The sequence below is a fragment of the Carassius gibelio genome, chromosome B5 (assembly GCF_023724105.1).
Source record: "Carassius gibelio isolate Cgi1373 ecotype wild population from Czech Republic chromosome B5, carGib1.2-hapl.c, whole genome shotgun sequence".
NCBI classification, from domain to species: Eukaryota; Metazoa; Chordata; class Actinopteri; order Cypriniformes; family Cyprinidae; genus Carassius; species Carassius gibelio.
The window spans coordinates 34,779,704-34,804,486 of record NC_068400.1 but is presented as its reverse complement, the minus strand read 5'-3'; the positions used below and the strand labels follow the sequence as shown (position 1 = coordinate 34,804,486).

General features: G+C 37.6%; 1 protein-coding gene across 7 annotated transcripts in view; it reads left to right on the top strand.

Moving 5' to 3' along the window:
• The first annotated feature begins 1,789 nt into the window (after positions 1-1,789).
• The window catches only part of camkk1a (calcium/calmodulin-dependent protein kinase kinase 1, alpha a), a 68,393-nt gene continuing 45,399 nt past the window's right edge, over positions 1,790-24,783 (top strand). The window contains exons 1-2 of one of the 7 annotated variants that reach the window (XM_052555883.1): positions 5,908-6,135; positions 8,168-8,271. The gene's annotated coding sequence lies outside the window, so the exon portion shown is untranslated. Of the gene's footprint in view, positions 2,456-5,907; positions 6,136-8,167; positions 8,367-17,074; positions 17,228-24,783 lie in introns of those variants that run through there. The other 6 variants (XM_052555884.1, XM_052555887.1, XM_052555881.1 and 3 more) reach the window with 6 other exon arrangements.

Below are 24,783 nucleotides of genomic sequence, written 5' to 3'. Positions count from 1 at the left end.
CTTTTCTGTCTCTTACCCCCTTCTCTCTCTTTGATTTGGCGGCAGTGCGAGCATATTAAAAGCATTGGTTTAAATGATTGGTATGAGTCATAGCAAACACAACAGCAGACATTCAGAGTATTATTGTGAAAAGACTGAATGGAACTCGCAAGGATACTCTCACTGATGGTAAAAGGTGAGAGAGAAAAGGCAGGGAAAAAAAGAAAATTGCACAGTAGCTACATAATGAGTCCTTGTGTATGTGTAGGCCTACATGTGTCTTGTGTGTGATAGTGAATGTGTTTTTCTTTGGATTCGATGTGCGTGTAATCATCATTAGGCAGTGGCACATTTGATTACCTCTATGTCCTCTTTGCACCTTGAGCACCATGACAAGTGCTGCAATCTCCAAACGTTCCCCCAAGACAAGAATTTTCCTTTGAAGCTCTTTGCTCAGCATTATGGGTACCTAGATACAACACAACCTCTATTCCCACTGGCACATGCACGCTAACTTACTTCACCACCCATTACTTACATCAGAGCATCTTGTAGACTCAGATTAGCCTGTAATAGGCAAAAGTGGAAGGAACAGATGGGTTTGACCTTTTCTATAAATGAACTCACTTGTCATTACCCTTGGGGCATGATGCTATTGCTTCTCAAATTTATAGGCACTCAGGCATAAGGTTGCTTGGTCAGCTACCTTGCTTTTCAACAGGTTGAATTAACTGTATATTAAAAGCATAATAGCTTTAGACTGGGTTTTCTTTCACACAGTCTTATGAGGGTTGGGGATTATGCTCTGAATGCCATAGTCTTATTATTTTTGCACTATACTTTGCATTCAAATTTTGTGTATGTATGAACGTGTACTGCAAAAAAGAAAACTCTTCCAGTGTCAGCCATTTTCAGTCCATTATTTTGCCTGAAACTGCATATTTGTTGTCATTTTATTGTATAGTGTATATAATGTGTATGTGTGTTACTGTAGTTTAACACCATGATAATCTACTACTAAATAGAGTATAATGTAGAAACTGTAAAGCTGCTTTCCAATGATTTGTATCGTGAAAAGCACTATAAAAATAAACTAGAATTGAATTGAATTTTATATTCAAGGGTTATTGTAGTTAAAATTTAAATAAAAATAATTCAAATGAAATTTTAACTTTAAATGTTTTAATTTAACTTTTAAATATTAATAAACGATATCTCATTATTATATGTAATAAAATATATAACAATGTGTGTATGTGTTTTTATACAGAACGTGTATACATAACTTATTACTGGACGAAATTGGGTAAATAACTGCCCATATGCAATAAATGCTGCAACCAAAACTATACCATCGGGGAAATGAAATAAAGACTAATCTGATATTCAAGAGATAAATTCATCCTTCAAGGCAGGGTAGGTGATTTGGTTCAAAAAATGTTTTTCTTATACTGGTTGAAAGTCTCTTTACATCCTGAAAATACTACAGTAAGTTAAACGTTCTAAATGTATTTATATATTCATATCGTCCGTGGACGGTTTAGGACCAAAACATGTTCGTCCAATCATATTCCTTGGTCCGAGGATTACGATAGGCTGCCCTACCTGACTTTCAGCGTATACTGGCATCCCTTCACACACCCCGTTCACACAGAAGTGATACATCATTATTTTAATCTTATGTGCTTTGTACCGTAATGTTTTCTCGCGGGTGAATGAGACCTGAGGTAATCTGACTTCAGATTTGATCAGAAAGTGTTTTCAGTTTTGTGTGCAATATGAATAAGACATTAGACTGAGATCAGGCAGTAGGCAGTCTGTGGGCGTGGCGTCTGAGGCTGAGAATAGTGTGTTATGAACACGGCGGGCTTTAGGACCCCATCATAGTAAAAGAAAGGGAAATGTTTGATGGATCGTGAAGTTCATCCAAGCTTTCTGTCGGCGTTGTAATGTTACACATGATAAGATACGCTATTTAATTCCCTGTAATTCACTTGACGGATCTGTAGCGCTGCTAATAAACGGAAGCTGATGACAGTAAGCATGTGACGGGCTGTAGTGTGTGAAGCTTGCTCGCTCGCGCGGGGATCTGTCAGAAAGAGAGAAGGAGAGAGAGAGAGAGAGAGAGGGATGAGGCAGATATATTCCATCAAACCGACTCACAAGAGACTGAAATGATGCGGAGATCCCTTCGCCAAATACAGCCCAAACATCATTCAACCTTACAAGAGGCAGAAACATGCTTGCTCGAATAGACCCGTGAGCGACACACAGCAGGGACACTGATGAAGCCAGCTGTCACTCGCCTCACGCGAGGATCTTTGACAACTCGATTCTGGAAGTGAAACTTTTCTAGAACATCAGGACTCAGACTGATTCGAGTGCCATCGGATTGAGCTAAATCGAAAGCAACTTCAAATCGGGGGAGCTGTGATCGGGAGATTGTTGAACAAAAGACACGCGACCAAGTTGATACGTGAGTAACTTAGACTTATCATATCAGCGTGCAGATAGCGACGGTGTTTTGTTTCGGCCATTCACAGCAGCAGTGGTCGAGCGAGGACCTTGGCAATAAGACAGAGGAGAGAAGCTGTTGCAGTGCTGTTTGAACAATGCAGCTGGTTACTTTAGTGAGGAGAGCAGAAGGGGCGGATTCTTATCTTAGAGCCCCCTTCTGTAACCCTGAATACACTGTGCTGTAACAGAAGTGTAGACAGAAACAAAGATTTGTGTTTGCTTAACTGAACCGAAGCACAATAAATTGTCATGTACCGTTAACAACTGCAGTTATGTTTTTATAGCCCTGTGATTTATTTTAACGTTGTACGTTGTGTTACTGTAGCCTACGCTATGATGACGTCAATAAACAAATAGCGATTTTCATTTAACAGAGGGATTATTTGAATATAATTTAAATACATACTTTTGTGACGACAAATCCAACTGGGTTGATAATTGTTTACCCTAAATTAACCTGTTTATAAATAATGACAAAATTTACCAAGAAAACTAAAAAACGATCAAACTTATAGCCACACCTGGGTATCATAGCGGGTATCATAGTTATTAATTTATTTCCATAGTGAAGATGAAGATGAATTTTCATTTATTTATTTTTATTTGATTTGAGGTACTCAGAGTAAAAAATTTAGCACTTTAGGTGACCTTATTTAAACTCCAGCCGACTGAATAAAACAAGACAAGAAGTTGTTTTGCTGGTTTTGTTTCAATAATGCAGCCTGCATGTTCTCTCTCACACTAAACTGCTGCCCATCCGTTGGAAAATCCAGTTTAAATATGTTTTAGTTTTGAACTGAGTAGCTGGTCTATGGATTTTAGCTGGTTACTAGATTCACTAGTAGCCTAAAGTCTAGACCATACTTAATTTAATTTATATATATATATATATATATATATATATATATATATATATATATATATATATATATATATATATATATATATATATATATATATATCTTTCACATCCCTGCAAAACTCTGACCTGCCCCACCCCCCCACACAGACGCTCTGGTTGGTGTGATGGCATCATGTCGAGGAGACAGAGTGTTTTTAATTGTAAAGGCAAGTTTGTTTTATTTTCACTGCCAAAGAATGAAGATCAGAAGAACCAATGGCTAAAATTCATTTTTACCACAATACCAGAGCAGTACAACAAATCCCTTTTGTTGTGTTCACAACATTTCACTGATGACTCCTTTCTAATCTCTGTAAGTACAGCGGGATTTTCAAAGCGTTTGGCCATAAAAGAGGGTTCATTACCAACTTTATTTAGAACAACGAGCATCTCCGAATCACAGCGCGAAGTATGATTATGAAGTTATGTGTTTGTTTTCTCCCGAGTGTCTTTTCAGTATGTGTGCTGTCTGCAGCCTTTGTCTGTGCTGATCTTCATTTACAAACACATCATTAAAATGAAGTGTAACAAGTGCTGCTAACAGATATTCTGTGATAAAGTAATCCATATGAAAACAACGCGATGTCTGTTTTTCACGTCTCCCTTCATTATATCTAATGTGACCAAGCCCCCGCACTGAACGCTCTATTCAGATTCAAACTGAAGCGCGTGGCTTGAGTACACCCACACAGAAGAAAAAGCAGCGAGACTGTTCAAGTTTTTTATTTTACTGTTTGCTTCGCGATGAGAGGAATAAGACATAATTCACCCCAAAAAGATGCTAACGCATTGTTTACCATGAAGTTGTGTTCGGAACAACCAATCAAAACTGCTATGTCAGTTGACCAATCAGAATGCTACCGAAAGGTGGGGTTTAAGGAAACTGAATCTTTTGAACAGCTTCGCGCGAACCGTTTGGTGATCTCTGAGAATTGAGGTAATTTTAAAATGATATTTTGACAAAATGACAATGTTTTTTAACCTTGGATGGATTTAAACCTAATGTACATGACTTATAAACAATGATAGGAAGCTTAGAATTTTCATCTTACTGGCTCTTTAAAGACCATCTAAAACCAGCCTGACAAAAACAGCTCTGAAGACAAGCTAAGACCAGTCAGCCAGTTTAGACTGGATTTAGCAGTTTTTTTTTCAGCAGGAATAGCAGATGATGGCTGGTTTTACAAACTGCTATTTGTTAGTTTTCAAAATGTTTGTCAATTCCCACCATTTATATCCTAATTCATAATTTGTCTGATTAAAAATAAAAACCCATTACATGTTATAATATGTAATGTAAACACCACAAGTATGTCTATTTTTGTGTCACTTGCTTTGGTCATTGCATATAACGGGTTTAATAAGTTACTGATTTCAATACAGACTTTAGGGAATGGAAGATAATAGAGTTTCGTCTGAATCCCTCAGCAGCATGTTATTTGGGGTTGTAAATAAAATAAAACAGAATACAATACAATATTGACCTGTTGGATTGGTTCTGTAACACACACCAGATTGCCATCCCTTCTGCCTCTGTAAATCTAATCCCCATTGACTGTATTGATTCTACTGTGCTTGAAGGATTTCTCAGTATCACCAACTGGATGGGAATGCCATGAAACAGTCATGCAGAGGAATAGAACAATGTGGTTAAATACAGCTGTGTTTTACTGAATATCTCTGAGCCCATGAGCTTGGGCTACAACGGGCATTTCTTAGCCAATTAGATGGCTGTTCTCCAAATGTATAATTTTTTAGTGCACCATAGCCAGCACAGTCGCAGGGGCCGCTGAGAGCTGGATGTGAGAGAATAATTCAGAGGTTATACATGTATTGGTGGCACTTCAGCAGTGCTCAGTTGCTCCTGGTGAGTGTCAGAGAAGATGCAGCAAGCTTCCTGTGTCACTGTGTGAGTGTGTTAAACTGATAACGTGCAATCAGCCTTTATTAAAATGCAAGTGAGAATCAGACTGCTCTGTCAGTTATGTTGCTGAAAACTTGCTTACATTTATTTATTAATTTATTTGAGCTTCTGGTGATGTATGACGGAATGCTCCAATCATTCAGTCTGCTTTCTTCATTTCAGCTGCTTCCTTCCAACTCAACATTCAGTAGATTGTTGAACCATGTCCCTGCCATACATTTTTTCTTTATCAATAATCGTTATGTCTCAGATACTAAAGAAAAGATCCATTGCTACTTCTGCTACATTGCAACTTTAAAACATGATCTGGCGAATCACGCAAAGAATGCCCATTTTTACAGTATGTTATGTTGACTTTAGAGGAACACAACATTCAAACCGTATTTACGGCAGTGTTTCTTCCTCTTTGTTGTGTGCAGACTTGTCTCATTGCCAAGGGGGAAATTGCAGCAATGTCACCTCTGCTTTGGGTTAGCTCTGATTCAGCAATAAAAGGCGCTGGAGAATACTGTGCTGTAGTGTAGCACTCCTCCTCCTCTGTGCATACACAAACACATACACACACACACACATCTCACCTCTAGTTCCTCTGCTCTGCTTGTGTAGCGTGAGTGAGGGAAGCCACAGTGTTTACTACTGTCAGAGACTTGAGAGACGAGAGAAAGAGAAAGCGAGGGTGGGCGGGGGCACGAAAAGAGAGTTGATGAGGACCTCTGTTGTGCTCCTGTCACATATTTTTGAGAGCGGGAGAGGAGCACAGAGAACCGGAGTGTAGCGACGTGTCCCATCAGTCTCAGGATTGGAATCACTGAAAGTAAGTGTAGCGAAGACATTACGACAAACCTGAATAAACATTGAAATGATCTTAGTAAAACTCGGTAAGGTTAGCATTTAGTATGTTATTTTGCTTTACTAATACATTTTTAATGTTGCAATTTGTATAAATTAAGAGTTGAAATGGCATAGTGAAAGAAAACAAATTAACAACAGTATATTTCTTAATGAACAATAATCTGATAATTGCCGTAATAATTTACAATAAGGGATTCTTGTTAACATTATTTAACTACATTCAACAATCAGTGAAGTTATTTGTAAAGTACTTGGCAATGTTATTCGGGGAACCTGAGCTAACATGGGCTGACAATCACGGTTAACAATAACAAAGATTAGTAAATTAAGTGACAAATGTAATAGTAAATTAATGTTAAACAATAGGACCTTATTGCAAATTCTTACCATAAAAAAAAAATTTATGTTAAAAAAATTGAACCTTCAAAGTGTTACAGTTATCTTATTAGTTAGTCTCAATGTTCAATATGTAGAGCCGTATGAAAATTAATTCAGACCCTGCATAATGCAATAGGATGCCTGTTTGGCTTCATCAAATTTTAATGTTCAGGATGCCCTTGATAGGCTATTTGTTTTGTTTGATTTTGCTGTTTGGACTTGAGCACTGCACATTCATTTCTAGCGAGACTTTATTCTGAACAGCAGTGAACTAGAACAAAACTTGCAATCAGCACTGTGGTATTTTGTATAAACAGGAGGTGTGTGAGAGTGTGCACGTACTGAAGCGTGTGTCTTTTATTCCTGACATTTTTCGATGAAAGCCGAGATTACTGTGCATTTGTGAGGTGAATTAGTCTGCTGCTTACAGACTCCAGATCATGCATCCTTTGTAATCCTTGACTTAGTTCTATACAGCAGCTCAGGCTTTGTGATCTCTCTGTGTATTGAGATAAAGACAGGGGCCTTTTGTCATCACTGTATCAGAACTCCAGTGATGCAGCCTATTGACCCTGGCATGCTGCAGTCATACTGTACATGTCCCTGTCATCGCCAGTAATCCCACTATGAGAGCGCAGTAAGACTTAAACATCGACCAGGATTTATGCCTGGGTTTCTGTCATTGTCATACCATTTGAATTCACAACATATTTGTATACAACTAAACATCCTGACAGTGTATTTAGAATGATAAAATACGTATGATATAAAATGTTCCTCTAATTGGTCAGTTCCAGTGGTGTTAAATGCAATACATTGCAGAAAAAAAACAGCTACTCTGCATGGCCCCATAACAAACCATTATTTTTTATAGGTTGGTGCCTAGTATTTGATTCAATTAATTGACCAATATTTTGATCAATTTTTGGATTTAATATTTTAAGGAAACTGAAACCATTTTTTTTTATGTTTACTAAATTAATGAATAAAATGTATTTAATAATCGACACTCAGATAAAAACTGAGTTATACAAACATGTTAGTTGTACATTTTTGCAACTTTTGATTACCAAACTGTTTCTACACCAGTGTGTTTTCATAAACATACAAAAAAAAAATGGTGGCTGTAATAAAGCTTGTTTTCACGACAAAATTTGTAAAGCATATATTAAATAATCAAGAGGCGAAGTTAAAAAATAAAAATATAACAAAAGTTCAAGTAAAAACATAATGAAAATGATATGGTGCATTTAGCAGAACGCTTCTCTAGAGTTTTTTTTTTTTTTTCACTAGTTATCTCAGGTTTATGGACATTGAATGACTTTCCTGAGGTAATTGTAAAGTTACATGAAACATTGTGTGCAGGCTGTTTTGTTTACATCATAAACAAGCTGTATGTGTAAAGATGACAGAATTTGAAAGCTGAGACTTTGTTTCATATTAAAAGTAACAAAGCTTAATGCATATTTTGGATGGCAAGTGAGCTACAAATAATGTTTAGTGAAGTTCAAGCATCTACAGAAAACGACAGACTAAAAGATAGTTTTCATATTGTAAAACAGCTTTGTGCTCTTAGGCAGTCTTAATGCTGTCATAACAGTGCGATTCTTCCCCAGGCTTCTCTCCGGAATAAAGGATTCCAGGAAACGCCAAAGGTTGTAGACGAAGCTTCCAGTGTATTTGACTCAGTGAAGCTTGAGTGTGTTTCCCCAGAAAACACGTGAGAATAATCCAGTCTTCTAGGTGTCATCGATTGCAGCGTGCATGCCTGTCTAATTGGCCATGACTTTCCTGTATTTTCACTTTCCATAAAAGGTTTGTCCGCCCATTCCTTGGAAAGTTTAAAGGATATGCTAAACCTTCTTGAATTTGTTTTCTCACCTGTTCCAAGTTATGTTTTTATCTTGAATGTGTCATGCAAAGCTAACAGGATATGTACACCTCCCCAAGCGGTCATGTGAAATCAGTCTGTAATTGTACCTGCACCGCAGAGCCAGAGCTTCTGTAACCTCATGCTTGTCGAGATTGTATCTCAGGCCCTTGAAAAGGCCACAGATATAGTTTGTGTTCCTGCCCCCCCGGGTGCTCTTGCTTACTGCCAGCCTCTGCTCTGAGACGCTCTGTTCCCATAAATAATTCCCTCTGTGTGTCAAAGGGCACAATCACATTGTCTGTCTCCTTCTCTCTATGGCCCTTTAAACCTGACATTAACATGCGTTCCATGTCCGGATAATATCTGGATGTTCTATAGCTGGATTGCATTTATCTCCACTTACCTGTGGAAAACAGAAAACGATAGTTGCATAATGCATCACGGCTGTGATGACAAAATGTTCCCTCATTTACCAAATTCTAAAAGCATTGGGGATGATTCAAAATGCTTTTTATCATTCTGACAGATGAAAAGACAGTAATTCATTCACACGTGAATTTGAGAGCGTTTTTGGAGCTCAAAGTGTGCAGAGCGGGCTGTCGACATCTTGGCAGCTCGTCACCATGCGACATTCCTGGACAATCGAAAATGGGCAAAAAGGCGGGAGCTGGATGCTGAAGCCACGCCCACGTAGCGCGACGGCAGTGTCAGCAGCGGCAATCCACCTGTCACTCAAGTGGCCACGCCCTTAATTATGCAGAATTTTAAGGCTTAATATAATTTAAATGGATGAGTTATAAAACAAAATTCAAACCCCTCACAGTTGTCATGATTTGTCATAAAATTAGCTATAAAGACCAAACTCATTTTTTGCAGCAGGCTGTAAACATGTTTTTTCTGCTGTAAAGTTGGGTATTTTAACATGGGGAGTCTATGGGACTGACTCCCTTTTGCAGCCAGCCTCAAGCGGCCAGTCAATGAATTGCAGTTTTAGTCTCTTCCGTATTGCCTTCACGAGAGAGAGCGGGAGGTTGCCGCTTGACTAAAACACTAAAAACTTAAGTGCCAGATTTACTAAACGGTAAATTAGCACAATTCCAAAACAGCACCGGTTGGTCGGCATGGAAATTTCTGCAGGTGATTTAAAGAACACCGATGAGACACCACGTTTCCACAGTGACACCTTTTCAGTCCTAATTCGTCACTGTGTGCCTTTAGTTAATCCTGACAGTACTATTTTAACACTTAAAGACTGTTTGCGCTGGTGCAAGCTGTTAGTAAATTAGCTATTTTCAATTAAGTACAATACAGAAATGGATATTAATTTAAGAAATGTTCTTAAGGTATTCATTTTTAAAAGTAATTTACAGTAAATGTAATTATATCTGCTGATATATATCGATTATATCAAATGATACTGATGAATTTAATTTCAAATTTATTTTTTTGCCAGATAAGTTCTGTTCGATTGTGTACAGGTCACTGTGAAAATGCATGTTTGTTGTTGTTGTTTTTTTTTTAAGAAAAGAAAAATAACTTTATTCAACAATTTCTTCTCTTACCTGGCAGTCAATCCAAAAAAAAATATAATAATCTTCTTGTATGCTTCGTAAAATTACATTATTTTAAAGATGTCCTTACATTTCTGGGCCTTTAATGTGATAGTTACATTGCTGTCTATGCAGGGTCAAATAAATCGTCATTTGAGTAGATGAATTTACGGTTTTGGAATGACATGAGGGTGAGTAATTAATGACAGAATTTATTAATTCCCTTTAATTAAAAAAAAAAAAAATGTTTATAAAAAAAAACATTTAATCAGATTTTTAAACCCTTTAATCCTAGGTGTAGAGGTGGCCTATCAGAACAGTGTATCCAAACAAAAAGCACCAGTCTGTACCAGCTTCACTGTGATACAAGTCAAAGGGTGGTTTCCTGTGAGCACAGTGGCTGTGTATTTTTGTCTGTGTGTGGAGTTAAGAAGCCTGCTATCAGCCCTGTGCCCCACTAGTCACTGTCTCCAAGCTCTTCTGAGCTTCCCTTAAAAGAAGAAAGAGAAAAAAAAGCATCAGAGGGTCTGTGGAAACACTCGGATTTTAACGCACTGCAAAAGCTAATCCCTCAGCCTGAGGATTCCCCCAAAATATTCATCATTAATATGCATGCATGAGAGGGATAGAGAGGAAAGAATGGAGGGATAGAGCTAGTAAGACATCCAGTATGTTAATCAGGTTTGCCTCATATATCTGCTCTAAGTAATCTCTTAAAAGTAGTATGAGGTCAAGTCATGTACTGTAAGTAGTAACCCATCTTTTTAATATGTGAAATCAATGCTAAAAATTCAAATGAACAGTATTTTAGGCCTACAGGGAATGTTAGAGAAGCATTTTGGTTCATGGTTCATCATCACACTGTACTGTATGTGACCCTGGACCACAAGTCGCTTGGGTATATTTGTAACGAAAACCAACAACACATTGTATGGGTCAAAATTATCGATTTTTCTTGTATGCCAAAAATCATTAGGATGTCATGATTAGTAATGTGCTAAGGACTTTATTTGGATAACTTTAAAGACAGTTTTCTCAATATTTCGAGAAATATATACAGCCAAATACTGTCCTATTCTTACAAACTATACATCAGTGGAAAGCTTATCCAGCTTTCAGATAATGTATAAATCTAAATTCCCTAAAGGACCCTTATGATTGGTTTTGTGGTCCAGGGTCACATATGGGTTTCTCAGAATTCATGTTTTTATATTTCAGATGTTAACCTCTTTCTATGACCTTTGCTTCTTATAAAAACCTGACTCAATGGTAAAACAAAAACAATGCAAAGCTGTGAATTTAAATTTTCAATCAGCAGTGCATATACTTACTCGACAGGAAACCTCCAAAATAAAAGCTTGCTGAAAATGACGGAAAACATGTAAAATATTATTATTTTATTTTTAAGTAGCTATAAAATAATTGTATTTTTATTTAATGCTCCCTTTTATTTTAAAATATAATAGTATTATCACTTCTTTGAAAAAGATTTAATAAATCTTCCCAACCCCAGATTTTGAATGCTAATGTTGAAAGCTTCATTACATAAAAATCTTCAGTCTTTGTTTTTGAACTAAATTTAGAGGCGTTTTGAGCCTTTGCCGGTGTACTTGTACCAGCAGGAGCTTCTTGATTGAATCATAGGTTTCAGGTTTCTCTGCTCAGACAGGACTGATTTTGCTGATTGAGACAGTGATCTACAGATTGTGGAACTGTTGTTTTTGTTGTTGTGTTCAGTGATAGGTGAAGCAACGGAAGGAGCAGATGGCTCCTGCCCGTGTCCCATTCTTTTTGCTCAGTGTGAAAATCTGTCATTAGATCATCTCCGGCCCGTAAAGCCTTTTGATTAGCCTCGCATCTTATTTTGTTGTAACCGTGTTTTCATATGATGGAGTCTGAGACCACATTGACAATTTTGTATACAGAATTTTTCAAATCGAACCTTGGAAATGATCAAAAATATATTATTAACGTGTTAATATTAAATAACATTATCTAAAATAATAATAAAAGCGTTTTAGAAATGTAAGTAAAAAAAAAAAAAGTTAATTTTAATTTATGTTGAAACACTAAACTTTTTTAAAATTTTGAAATAATCATTTATAATAATTCAAAAAACATTCACTTCAATTGTTGTGCATTACATTACAAGTTTTACAAGTGGTCTCAGACTTTTGAACCCCATAAATGGAATTTGAACAGTAGATCTATATTTCCTTTTAGTCCTTTCATTTCGTTTAGCTTTAGACTACGAGGAAAACATGTTTGACCTTTTCTCTTTGTCTAAAAGGTTTCTAAAAGGCTTCACTTGGCTTCTTGAGGATCTTGTATCGGAAAGCACAGGTAGAGAAGAAACTCAATCCTCTCTGTGGGAGCCGCTTCTTGCTGCTAAATGAGATGGCCAGATGAAACAGCAAAACTTCATTACTTTAGTGCTCTGTGCTCAAAACTATTAGAGCGGTCAGCGCTCAGTGGCTTTCATATTAGACTCCAAATTAAATCTACTAAAATAGCCTTGGTCCACTCACTCTGTGTACACAGGCCAGGCTCCACCACAGGAGTTATGGAAAGGGATATGTTTTCACCGACCAATTAATCACATCTCTAGAGGACAGGGTTTGGAAATAAACAACCCCCAAAGCCCTCAATCTGGAGACTAATTCTTCCCTCAACAGATGGCCGGAACTCGTAAACACAGTTTGAGGGAAACTTTGAGCAAACCTTTGCTTTGCGGAAAGCTGCAAACCTGTGATGCTAATCTTTGACATACTGTAAATAGCATAGATACACAGATGTGATTGCAGGAAGTCGCAGGTGGTGCTTTTTCCCTCTTGGAAAAGCTTTTTTTTTCGTTTATTGACCAAATAAGGAAGAATATTGATTTAGAAGTGTGTATAAATTGGCAGGATTTGTTATCCGTGCAGAGAAAAACCTAAACCTAAGAAGGAATAAAGAAGAATGACTTGACAATCATAAACTCTCCTTTTAGTGTTTTTTTTTTTTTTTTTTTGTCCATGCATTAAAAATGTCATAAACTACGTGTCTGTGAAGTACTGACCTGTTGGTCTATGAAGTGTTGAGGTGGTTACTGTGGGAATACTTAGTGACTCCAGCCCACTTGAGTGTTAGAAGAAAATTGGAGAGATCAAATACCCTTTATCTCACTCAAATCGGCAATGACTCGAAAGTCATCAGTGACGCCTTCAGATGCGTCTGCAGGGAGGCAGAATACAGTTAGAAGAGCAGAGAAAACCATTCCCACTCTTTTCATATTCTGAGGATTCAGTATGTATGAGTGAGCTGAATGTGGGTGGTTAGAAAATGCAGCTGATGGGAGATCATCATTGGTTGGTTGTGAATCAGGGTCAGAAAGCTCTCTGATTTCTTTAAAAATATCTTAATTTGTGATTCAAAGATGAGCAAAGTCTTATGGATTTGAGGGGGAGTAATACATTTTTGGGTGAACTATCCCTTAATGTTCTAGGATAGTGAATGGCATATTGACATGCTGCTCGCTCGGGTTCTAGACCTCAGTTGAAAAACATGATAAATGTTGGCGATATGTAAAGCAGGTCCTGGCTAAATCTTTTCTAATATGGTGATTAGAAATGAGCCATTAAAACAGATTGCCTTCCCATCTGCATGGATTGGCCCGCGTTGGCAGACAGCTGGATCCTGCGAGAGAACACAAGACTTTTATCATGAAGCAGGGCTCTCTTTGCAGAGGTTGTTTTCTTATCATGAAGATAATGTTTTGCCAGAAGCTTCATTTTGTTTTCATATATTACATTTTGTTCTGCCTATTGCATTTAGTTCAAGAAAGTGAGCGAGTGCAACACAGTTCTTGAACGTAATTACATTGCAGCCAATTTCATTTGTGAGAGGGAAATTTACTTAATTCATTTGCATTGAGACTGCATAATTTTTCCTAGCCCATAACTGGATATATAGAAATCCGGATCCAGACTGACACCGGTGTAATTTATGTAATATTATTATATTTTGAATTAGCATTGTTTTCAGTTGTTTTCAGTTATACTGATATGTGCTTTTGCTATGTTTGTTTTTGTTTATTTTAGAACTTCAATTTAGTTGCCAAGGCATAATTTCTCATTTTCAAGTTTTTTTTTTAAGTTATTAATCTAATATTTATATTTTATTATTTAGTTTACTTAGAAATATCAACACTGAAATTTTATTAATTTAATCTAGTATTTTGTTATATTAGAGCAGTGAGTTAACATCTTCCCTGCACACAGTATGTATTCATACAGTATTTCAAACGGAGGGGGTTTTTACGTTTTTTTTTCGGCAGTGAAATTCACTGCTAGATGTTTCTGCTTAGCCTAATTGCCATGGAGCTGTTTTTAGTCTCTAGTGTTTGTATCTCCTGATATGGCTAGCATCATGTTTGTCTTTTGACATAATGACCTTTCGCCACACATAGTGTCACACGGGGAGCTGTCATATCACCATAAAACACTGTCTTTCTGTTATACTGCTGTCCAGTGAGGCCTATAGAGGAGACAAAGGACATTAAATGAACTGTAGACAGTGAATGTGTTCAGACAGACTATATTACAGTACATTATATACAACTATATGCTTAATTATTGACATAGCAATGCTATTTTATGTGAAGATAAGATAGTCTTACAGCCATAGCTCATACTATGCACTGTGAAACTAGTCAATAAAACAGCTCAGAGTCAGCATGTGCTACTCCTGTGAGATACAGTAATATACAGTGTAATAATAAAAACTCCATAATCATTGGGAAGAAGGAGGCAGGAACCGGCGCACAATCAAAACATTTTAATAATTCAAAAATAAATGCAAAACGACTGGTGCGCGCAAAGAAAAAACAAAACATAAAATAATGTCCCAGGCCTGGTCCTCACTCGTCCTTCACTATAGTCGCTCCAGTTTTATATCCTTCCATCTCCTACGTGGGACTCCATACCAGCGGTGGGGCGCAGGTGTAGCTCATCTCCAATCACTACACCTGGCCTCACTCCTCGTTCACACGCCTCTCGGCCCCGCCCCACTCGCCACATACAGCATCATTAAAAGGACTTTGGTTGGATTTCCCAAATCCCTAAGTATAATGTAAGTAGGATGGTACAGTAGGATGGTAGTGTTGCATTACTTTTAAACCTTTTTTTCCTTGTTGATATTTTTATCTGCGTAGCACATAAAAAACCTTTAGAATCCTCACAGGACTCATAAATCTGCAAGATGAAATATGAAGAGGCCTGACTGTAGATTAACAATGCAATGGTCCTTCCAAAGAGCCATGAATGTGAATTGAAATAGGTTGTGCTTTTGCATAGCAGTGTTGCATGGCATCTGAGATAGATTTTCTAAAAAAAAAAAAAAAAAAAGTGAATTCTCAGAACGCCTTTTTAGTGAGTTTTATTTGATTGTCGCTAACATTGTTATGTCTCCTCCCTGATTTTGCCTCTAGGAAAACCATTAAAAATGGCATTTTTATCACAGTCTAAGCCATTACTCTGTGCACAGAGCTTGTAAACTCTCTCACTTTCACACACACACGCAGTCAGTCCATGTCGAGTTGTTTTTCCAGCTCCTCTCTTTTCAAGCCTCCAGTGATCTTAATTGGATTTGCCCAGATGAAGGGTGACACAATTACACAGGCAATGGTACATTTCACAACATGTGCTCAGAGAAGCACATCAATTTCTTGCAACAAGATCTGCAGTTAAATGAAGTCTGGTTTTCGCATCCATATTAGTTATTTTCTATAACGAAAGACAATATCCTGTTTTCATTTATGTATCCAAATGCCTAGTTCACCTCAAGATCATTATCATTAGTTAATGCATTAGATTAGAAGTTAATGCACAAACTAAAAATTAATAAAACTTTTACAGCATTTATATTTCTAAATATACTATTATATATTTTACATTTCAAGTTCATTTCTTCATGTATTACGTTCAATAATACGGTTACTTTGAAAGTTTCAAATAAATTATTTTTTTAAAGATTTGATCATAATAAAAAATTATTAGAAGAAATGTTTATTGAGCAGCTAACCAGTATATTAGAATGATTTCAAATGATTCAAATAGAAAACAGTTATTTTAAAATAAATGTTTCACAATATTACTGTTTAACTCTATTTTTCAAATCCTTGGCCGTTTAAGGAACATCTTTCAAACAAATTATTTTTGAATGGCATCATACATTAATTAATTATGAACAATAGCAAATTATCCTCAATTAATAAATACTGCAAAAAAAAAATGTTGTTCTTTATTAGTTTGCGTTGTCTACGCATTTAGCAAACTGAACTTTACACTGTATTGAAAAGTGTTACTGAAAACATTGTATGCAAAACCTGCTTCCACCCATGACTAAACCTCACCCACCCACATGATGATGGAAATGTGATTCAGCTGTTCATGAGTGATAGTTGTCCAAACACAGGTCTGTCTTCATCAACACTGTCAGGTTTTGAGACATCAAAGGCGGGCCAACCAACTGGAAGGAGAATGCGCAGAAGACCACGCTATTGTTCATCTTTTACGTTTAACTGTTTCATTGAATTCCCGACCCCAGAGAAGAACATAGTAATTTCTTGTATCTGAGTAAGTTATGTACTGTAAATACATTACATTCAGATGTTCGAAGGACTTTTAATGGTGCAGGAAGAGCTGTTTGTGTGTAAGAACTGTCCTCCTCCTCCTCCTCCTCCTCGCTGGGCTGTTTTTAGAGGCACACACTGTGAGTTGGGTGAGGTCCAGAATCTCTCAGGACAAGCATGAATTTGCAGCATTTATCATTTATGAATAATCATTACCATTGGCTAAATTTAGTCCTCTGTATGTGTGTGTGTGTGTGTGTGTGTGTGTGCGCAATTTCTCTCTAATGCATCCTAGAGCTATTTCAGTTGGGATGTCCCCAGATGGATCCAGTCCCCCACAGCGTGGTTAATCTCACATGTGTAGTCGTCAAGCATATCCTGTCAGGTTCTGCATGCCCATCATTTTTATTTGGTTATGGGAAACCACCAGAAGCTCCTCCCCTAATGTCCCGCCCCCACACTGCTTGCCCTGTTCCTGGACAGGCAGTGACCTGTGAAAGGGGAAGCTGTGGAGGTCGTACCGACTTCTTATACAGTTCAGTGAGGGGAACGCCCCGGAAGTCCCATGGCATGAACGATGGGCTCCTCTCCATCTGGGTCCCCTCGCTCACCCCTGTAGGACCGGATCATGTCTCCATTCCGTGTGAGTAAATGAAGTGAGCCGTTCCTACCTCTCTCTCCATCCGCTAATCCCAAATTCACTAGCTAAGGGTTAGTAGGGCACATAGAGGTTAGCTCAGGATTTGGCAGGGAACGTGCCTGCTGCTATTTTTGTTCTCAAACATATCTCTGACTCATCTTTTTACAGTGTGTAGAATGAGGATATTTCATATGTCTGCTCTCGATGACAACAGTGACACAGAGTAAGTGGCTGAGGTTACAGTAGTTTCCCTGAGACTAGATAATCTGCGTTATTCAATTAAAGAGGCCCGGATTACAGACTGACACACTGAAACTGCACCGAACACACACTCTCTCTCTCTTTTGGAAATGTGTGTTTTGGATACTCCAGACGTGCTGTATTTAGGTGTTGCGGGATTAGAAGTATACCGTTTTGAGATTTGATAGTGTGAACGCAAACTAGAAATACCCTACACCCTGTTTAACTGCGTGAAAGTCTGTCACAGGGATTGAGATAGTTCCTAGATAAAATAATTGGTTATATAGATCAAAATGATGTGGTCTTAGGGAGTCCATACTGCTTATTTGGCTTTTAGTCTTAAATGAATCCAGATCTCGAGCTTGATTCCCATGCATGTAATCCAATTTTACGCCTGACCTCTACTGACATGCGTTCATTACATTTATCACGGTTAATTAAAACTTGAATTACACTAATGTACCCAGCAACGAACATGCAAGCAACATTTGGGAAATATTGAGATTCTACTGTAGAGATTCATAAAGTGATTTTGCTTCTGTCAAATAGAATTCTTTAACAGAAAACAAAAAAAGCTAAAACTGCTAAAAAAAAAAAAAATGTAGTATAGCAAATGTTTTATAAATATATTTTGAAATATTTGTACAATTTATAATAACTGTTTACTATTTTAAAGAGCCACACAGATGGGAAATCAAAAATTACCTGTATTACAGTGTATGATGTAGCTGTCCATCAGCGTAAACAATGTGCAAAGTAATTAAACCAAAAAGTACACGATTTATAAAGTTATTGGCTTCTACAGTAAAGAGTTGACTCTGAATCGCTGAAACGAGTCGTTATAGATTTCAAATCTTTTGCCCATCTCTATGTACGTCACTAGAACACTTTGCATAATAATCTCCGCCTACCGTCTTGGGAGAAACAAAACTCTGACCTGCCCCACACAGACGCTCTGGTTAGTGGTTGGTGTGATGGCATCATGTCGAGGAGACAGTGTGTTAGGAGTCCTTTTCCCCTGATAACCCCGAAAATAACTTAAATTACACTTTCAGATTTAATCATAAAGATAAGAGTAATACATCAATCGAATCTGTAAAGGGTCTACTTTTTTTTAATACAGACATAACTTTGTGCACTTATAAAATAAAGATAACAAACAAGGTATGCTGTCTGCAGCCTTTGTCTGCGCTGATCATCATGTACAAACGCGTCATTAAAATGAAGTGTAACTCAGTGAATACTCATCGAAGATACATGAGAAAGATATCTATAGAAAGCTTGACATATCTACTTTAAAACTAAACAAGTGCTGCCGAAAATATTCTGTGATAAAGTAATCCATATGAAAACAACGCGATGTCTGTTTTTCATGTCTCCCTTCGTTATATCTAATGTGACCAAGCCCCCGCGCTGAACGCGCTATTCAGATTCAAACTGAAGCGTGCGGCTTGAATACACCCACACAGAAGATAAAGAAGCGACACTGTTCTTCAAGTTTTTTATTTTACTGTTTGCTTCGCGATGAGAGGAATAAGACATAATTCACCCCAAACAGATGCTAACGCATTGTTTACCTTGAAGTTGTGTGCGGAACAACCAATCAAAACTGACTATGTCAGTTGACCAATCAGAACACAGTATGCTACCGAAAGGAGGGGTTTAAGGAACTGAATCTTTTGAACAGCTTCGCGCGAACCGTTTGGTGATCTCTGAGAATTGAGATAATTTTAAAATGATATTTTGACAAAATGACAATTTTTTTAACCTTGGATGGATTTAAACCTAATGTACATGACTTATAAACAGTGATAGGAAGCTTAGAATTTTCATCTTACTGGCTCTTTAATATATTTTAAAATGTAGTTAATGGCAAAGCTGAAATTTGTACTTAAGAGTTTTTTTCATTAAATATTTTTATTCAATAGAAAATTACATATAACAACATTAATTTGAAACAGCAATCTTTTGTAACAGTATACTGTACAAGTCTTTACTGCTGCTTTTGTACTAGTGGCTAAATTTCACGGATAAAACAGAAAAATTGACATACATTTGGTGCTTGTTGAAGTTATGTTTATTTATGTTTTTGAGAAAGGAAAGAAAGAGGTGGCTTCGAGTAAGAAAGAAGTCATGTTTTGCTGTGTGTCAGCTGCACTGCGCATATGGAGAAGATGCGTTTTTTAAATTCCATAATGAACTCTTGTGAACTTTGGACAGATTCTCAGCCTTTAAAACTATTTGGAATCCCTAAGCATTTAAAATGAGTCTTTTAGGAGGTAAGATGAGATGCTACACTGAGATAAAGAGGAAGATTGCATGCTTGTAGAATGACTGCAGGGTGGAGATTGAATGTCCCCTGCTTCCTGCCCCCACGTGAACCGCACTCACATTAGCACAAGTGTGTGTGTGTGTGTGTGTGTGTGTGTGTACAGTTTGAAATGGATCCTTCTTAAGGGCTTAATGGCTGCAATATAAAGCTGTTGTTGACTGTAAAGTGGGTGCTGAGACCGCTTTGTATGATTTCCCCATCACATCTCTTCATTTTCTTGTCAGGTTTTAAAGATTGACCTTTAAAATGTAATTTGTTTTCTTCTCTGCCAGTGACAATCAACTTGACGGCATCTTAAAAAATGCTGTGTGGTTGAGGCAAGACACAACACAAAAATAGGAAGGTAGGCATTATTCAACCTCAGACAAATCAGTTTGATTGTTGCTCAGTCTTAGGCTTATACTATATATAATATAAAGACAGCAATATTTTGTATTGTCTGTTCATCTGCCACAGTGATGTACAATAATATCTTCAAATTATCCTTATTAATTTGGGTTTTTCTTTTAATTTCTAATTACATGAAATTGCTTAATTTCACTCAAATATTACTGAAAGTTCCTTGTGCTTCTTAGAAAAAAGTTGCGTATATAAGCTGAACTTAAACTGAATGAGCTGCAGCTGATTTCTTGTTCCCAGCATTCTTTTCATTAGATTATATAAAGAGAATAAATGTTGAAATTAAGTGTTATTTTGTGTATAGGGAGAGATGTTAAACATGTTGCCGTTTCGATGGAGTGTACATTAAAGGGGGGGTGAAAAGCTCGTTTTCACTCAATATCCTGTTAATCTTGAGTACCTATAGAGTAGTACTGCATCCTTCATAACTCCAAAAAGTCTTTAGTTTTATTATATTCATAAGAGAAAGATAGTCTGTACCGATTTTTCCCGGAAAAACACGACCGGCTGGAGGCGTGACGTGTGGGCGGAGCTAAAGAATCACGAGCGCCAGTAGGCTTTTGCGTTGAGAGCATGTGGAAACTGTGACATTACCGTGAGGGAAAAACCATCATCCAAAACAAACCATGGCTTACAGTCGGATTCAGCCAGTTATTTATGATCCAGAATCAGATCCCGAGACTGAAACTGAACGAGAGCAGCAGCAGCAACGACTCGCTCCGAACGAGGCTCGAACCCGGGTCTCCGGCATGGGAGGGGACGCACTAACAAGGAGGCATAGATATTTTAAGCAGTTTTACTCACCGCCTGCGTTCCAACACACGATCGTGATGCTTTTTCGTTGGGATTGCATCATCCTTAAGAAATAAACGATATGCAAATCCATCGTCAAAATGGGCCTTGTTTGTAAAACAAGCATCTTCGAAATGCAGGGAACAAACAAAAACACTTGCACATCTCCGTTGATGCTCTGTAAAAATAAACTCCATCCACTGGTCCCTTAATGCTGTTTTTTTTTTTTGGTAATCTGTGCAGGGTTGTCTTGCCCTGGCAACCAAAAACACACTTCTTTTGTGACTTTTTGAATCGCTCTGATCAGTGAATTGTCTGTGCACAGCCTCTCAGTGCTCTGCTATACGGGAGAGCGCGCTCTTCCGGCAGAAGTGCCCTAGGACCCATATAAGGAAATTCCGCTCCATCTAACGTCACACAGAGCCATACTCGAAAAAAACTTTCCGAAACTTGTGACAAACCGGAAGGAGTATTTTGGGAACAAAAATACTCCTTCAAACGTACAACTTAATTTTTGAAACTTTGTCCATGTTTAGCATGGGAATCCAACTCTTTAACAGTCTAAAAAACTCAGTATGCATGAAATAGCATTCCCCCCCCCCCCTTTAAGTTAATATAGTTGCGTATATAATCAGTTCTGTTGTCACTCCAGCCTGTTCCTCCCTCATCTCTGTCCTCATATTGTGTCCATTCTTAGAGTAGGATTACTAGTGATTAATGAATCAGTCTGATCACACCACATCAGCAGTGAGGATTAGTCTCTGCTGTCCATTACTGTATGAAACAAGCTCTCCCTTAGTCACTGTACTTGCCCAATATGTAGTTCATGAGTCTACCATTATACTAGCTTAACCAGTGTTACATGCAATAAACTTTCTTATTAATGTAGCGACTTTATCAGTGAAATTCAGCGCATGCATGCAGCTTAGGTGTACCGGTAGGCTGTGAGTGCTGTACATTGGTAGATTTCAGCATGCACACACATCAGTGCTAGTTACAGCTGTTAGGTCTGGCCATAGTGCTGTCTGTAGGTCAGTGCACATGCCCGGGGCTTCAGACGGTAAAGCTGTTAGCTGGAGGTGTGAACTTCACATATCTTGTCTTCTAAGTCTAAAAAATTCAGCCCCAGTTTTAATGACGTGCTGCTGACGAGTAGATGCAATATGCTTTTCCTATGCATTCATTAGTGCTTGTTCACCCAGATCAGCCTTTTTTTTATGTATTTTTAAATACTTATTTATTAAACAAGGATCCACTATTGACACATGCTGATAAATTCCTTATTTAAGAGGCTTTTTTTATCAGAAAGAGCGCAGATGTACTCGCACAGTATTTACAGTAAAATAAATAGTATATTATTTTAATAGTTCTAACCAAATCAATCATTCATTTCCTTTTGATTTATTTATATACAGTATCTCCTGTTCATGTAGGTTGAGGATATGAGCATGCACGACTGTGTGTAATCCATAAAAGGATTTGTTGTCATTTATAAGAGCCCATTAAATAGACATTTCATGTTCTATGGGGCCCTTTAAGTAGAAAGGCCTTGCACCAATTGCTGAGGGGACGCTACAGTCTTTACGGACTGTAATGTGTTGTAAATGTGTCTAAAATAGTGTCTCCATTCAGACTGTTTCTAAGCGGTTGCCTTTGTTGTACCTGTCTGATATCCAGTAGGGCATCTCTCTTTATGTCTCTCTCTGTTGTATAGCTGAAATATTCAATTCTTTCTTTCATCTTCTTCAGAGCATACAATTGGAGTTTCTGTCTGAGAATAGTCTTCGTTTGGCCGTTCATCCTCTCACGCTGGCATTCTCTGACAGCCTCCTCTGAAATCCCCATCCCACTTGAGTCTGTTGGCAGCTCTGTTTTGTTTCCGTGCTGACTTGAATAGGTTTTAATGGAGCTGCTTCATGTTTGAAATTAAGACTTGTGGTTTAAGACAGCAAACCAGACCCAAGATCCATGTGACATGTGCCCCATCCAACATTTGCTCTGAAATCAGGCCTAGCCGACATAACAGGCTAATCTGAGCTCTCCACAGTCCAAAGACCCAAACATCTTTTCTGAAGAAGGCAGACAAGTTGCTTTGGCTGGTGCTTTTGCATGTGGGCATGACTTTTTCATAAGTAGCCTATTTGTCCTCATCATACATCTGAAAAGAGGTCAGTCTGGCTTCCTGCTGGAAAAGAGGGTGGCATTTTTTTTTTTTTTTGAGTTTGTCTGCTGTTCTCTTCTGTTCACTAAGCTTTGAAATTTCCCGTTAACCATCTGTCTCAAGTTCTGCCTATAATACTTGTAATTAGGAAAACTTGGCTAGAATGAGCATTGGTTTATGTTTTGTGTGCTGTATCGCTCTCCTACTCTCCAGAAACAGAGAAAATTAATTGAAGAGTTGTGACACTTGTGTTACACTCAATATTTGTGCAGAAAAAAATGTCTCCTATGTTTAACAAGACTGCATTTGTTTAAAAATTATATACAATATTGTGAAATATTTCAAATAACTGTAACAGACAGTCCACTGAAGGCGAGGTGAAGAACCCAAATGAAGCTTTATTCCAAAAGTAATCCAAGATACAAGCATAATCCAAACAGAGACTTGACTTGACATGAACAGACTTGCCACCAGCAGCAGGTTAGAACATCAACACTTGGCAAAGGACAAAGTAAATGAGTAAATCACCTCTAAATTCACTTCATAATATTATAACATAATTTATTTACCGATATATCTTCAGTTTATTTGTATGTCTTCCCAGCAATACTAACAGATATGTACTTTAATGAGGATGTAAGGCTCATGTTTCAGGATGGGTACACAATATTTATTTTGAATAACGGGTTTTGGAGTGTATACTCTTTGTGTTGACTTTTACTCATACTAGGTTAACAGAAATTCTTTTTACATCGCTCTCAGATCTCTTGCTGTGCAGAGACTAGTTGAAGAAACATCCAATGCTACAAAACTGAAGTCAGTATTCCTACTTCATCCACAAACTTAATAAGATCCACTTTATTATCACTGTCATATTTTTGAAATGACACCCATTACACCTGATTACATCAAGACGTTTGTAGACTGGTCCGAAAGCCGAAAGCACCAGAATATTAAACACTCTCAGCTGTAATCTGTCTAGTTATTCCTCCATGAGAGAAATCTCATTTGTATTAATCTGCATGGACATCGGCCTTGTCCTCAATCACTGTACGCTCCAGAAGTTTAAAGCCTGTCAATATTCATCTCATCAGCGTTCCCACTCTCTCTCAGTGCTTACCAGCCTCTTAAAGAGAAAGTAATGGCTGTTTATTAACTCTTCAGATGGTAAAATTATTCTCTCATCCATCATGTGTTGTAGCAAAACTATTCTATGCATTTGGATGTACAGTAGAAGAGATTAGGTTTTGTCACTTAATTTTTAGTAGCCAAGCCCACTAACATGCTTTAGGAAACAGGAGACGTATCTTCGCTGGTTATCTGACTACCAGACATTGCTGCCAGCAAAATAAGCGTTGATTTTATCCAAAAAGTGCTTGGCTATGTGTATTTTAGATTGGTGATTGTCGACTGGCATCAGACAATCGACAATCATTTTGTAAATGTATAAACAAACGTGGAAGTGAGATGTACAGCCTATATGGATTATCTACCTGGACATTGGTCTTATTTATGGTCTATTTATATATCTGCCGGGAAAATATTTTTTGCAGTGCAGTTTTGTTCATGGCTTGCGAGCATAAGGGGCATGTTGCTGTCCATGTTGGCATCTGCCTAATTTGGCTTCTATCAAGT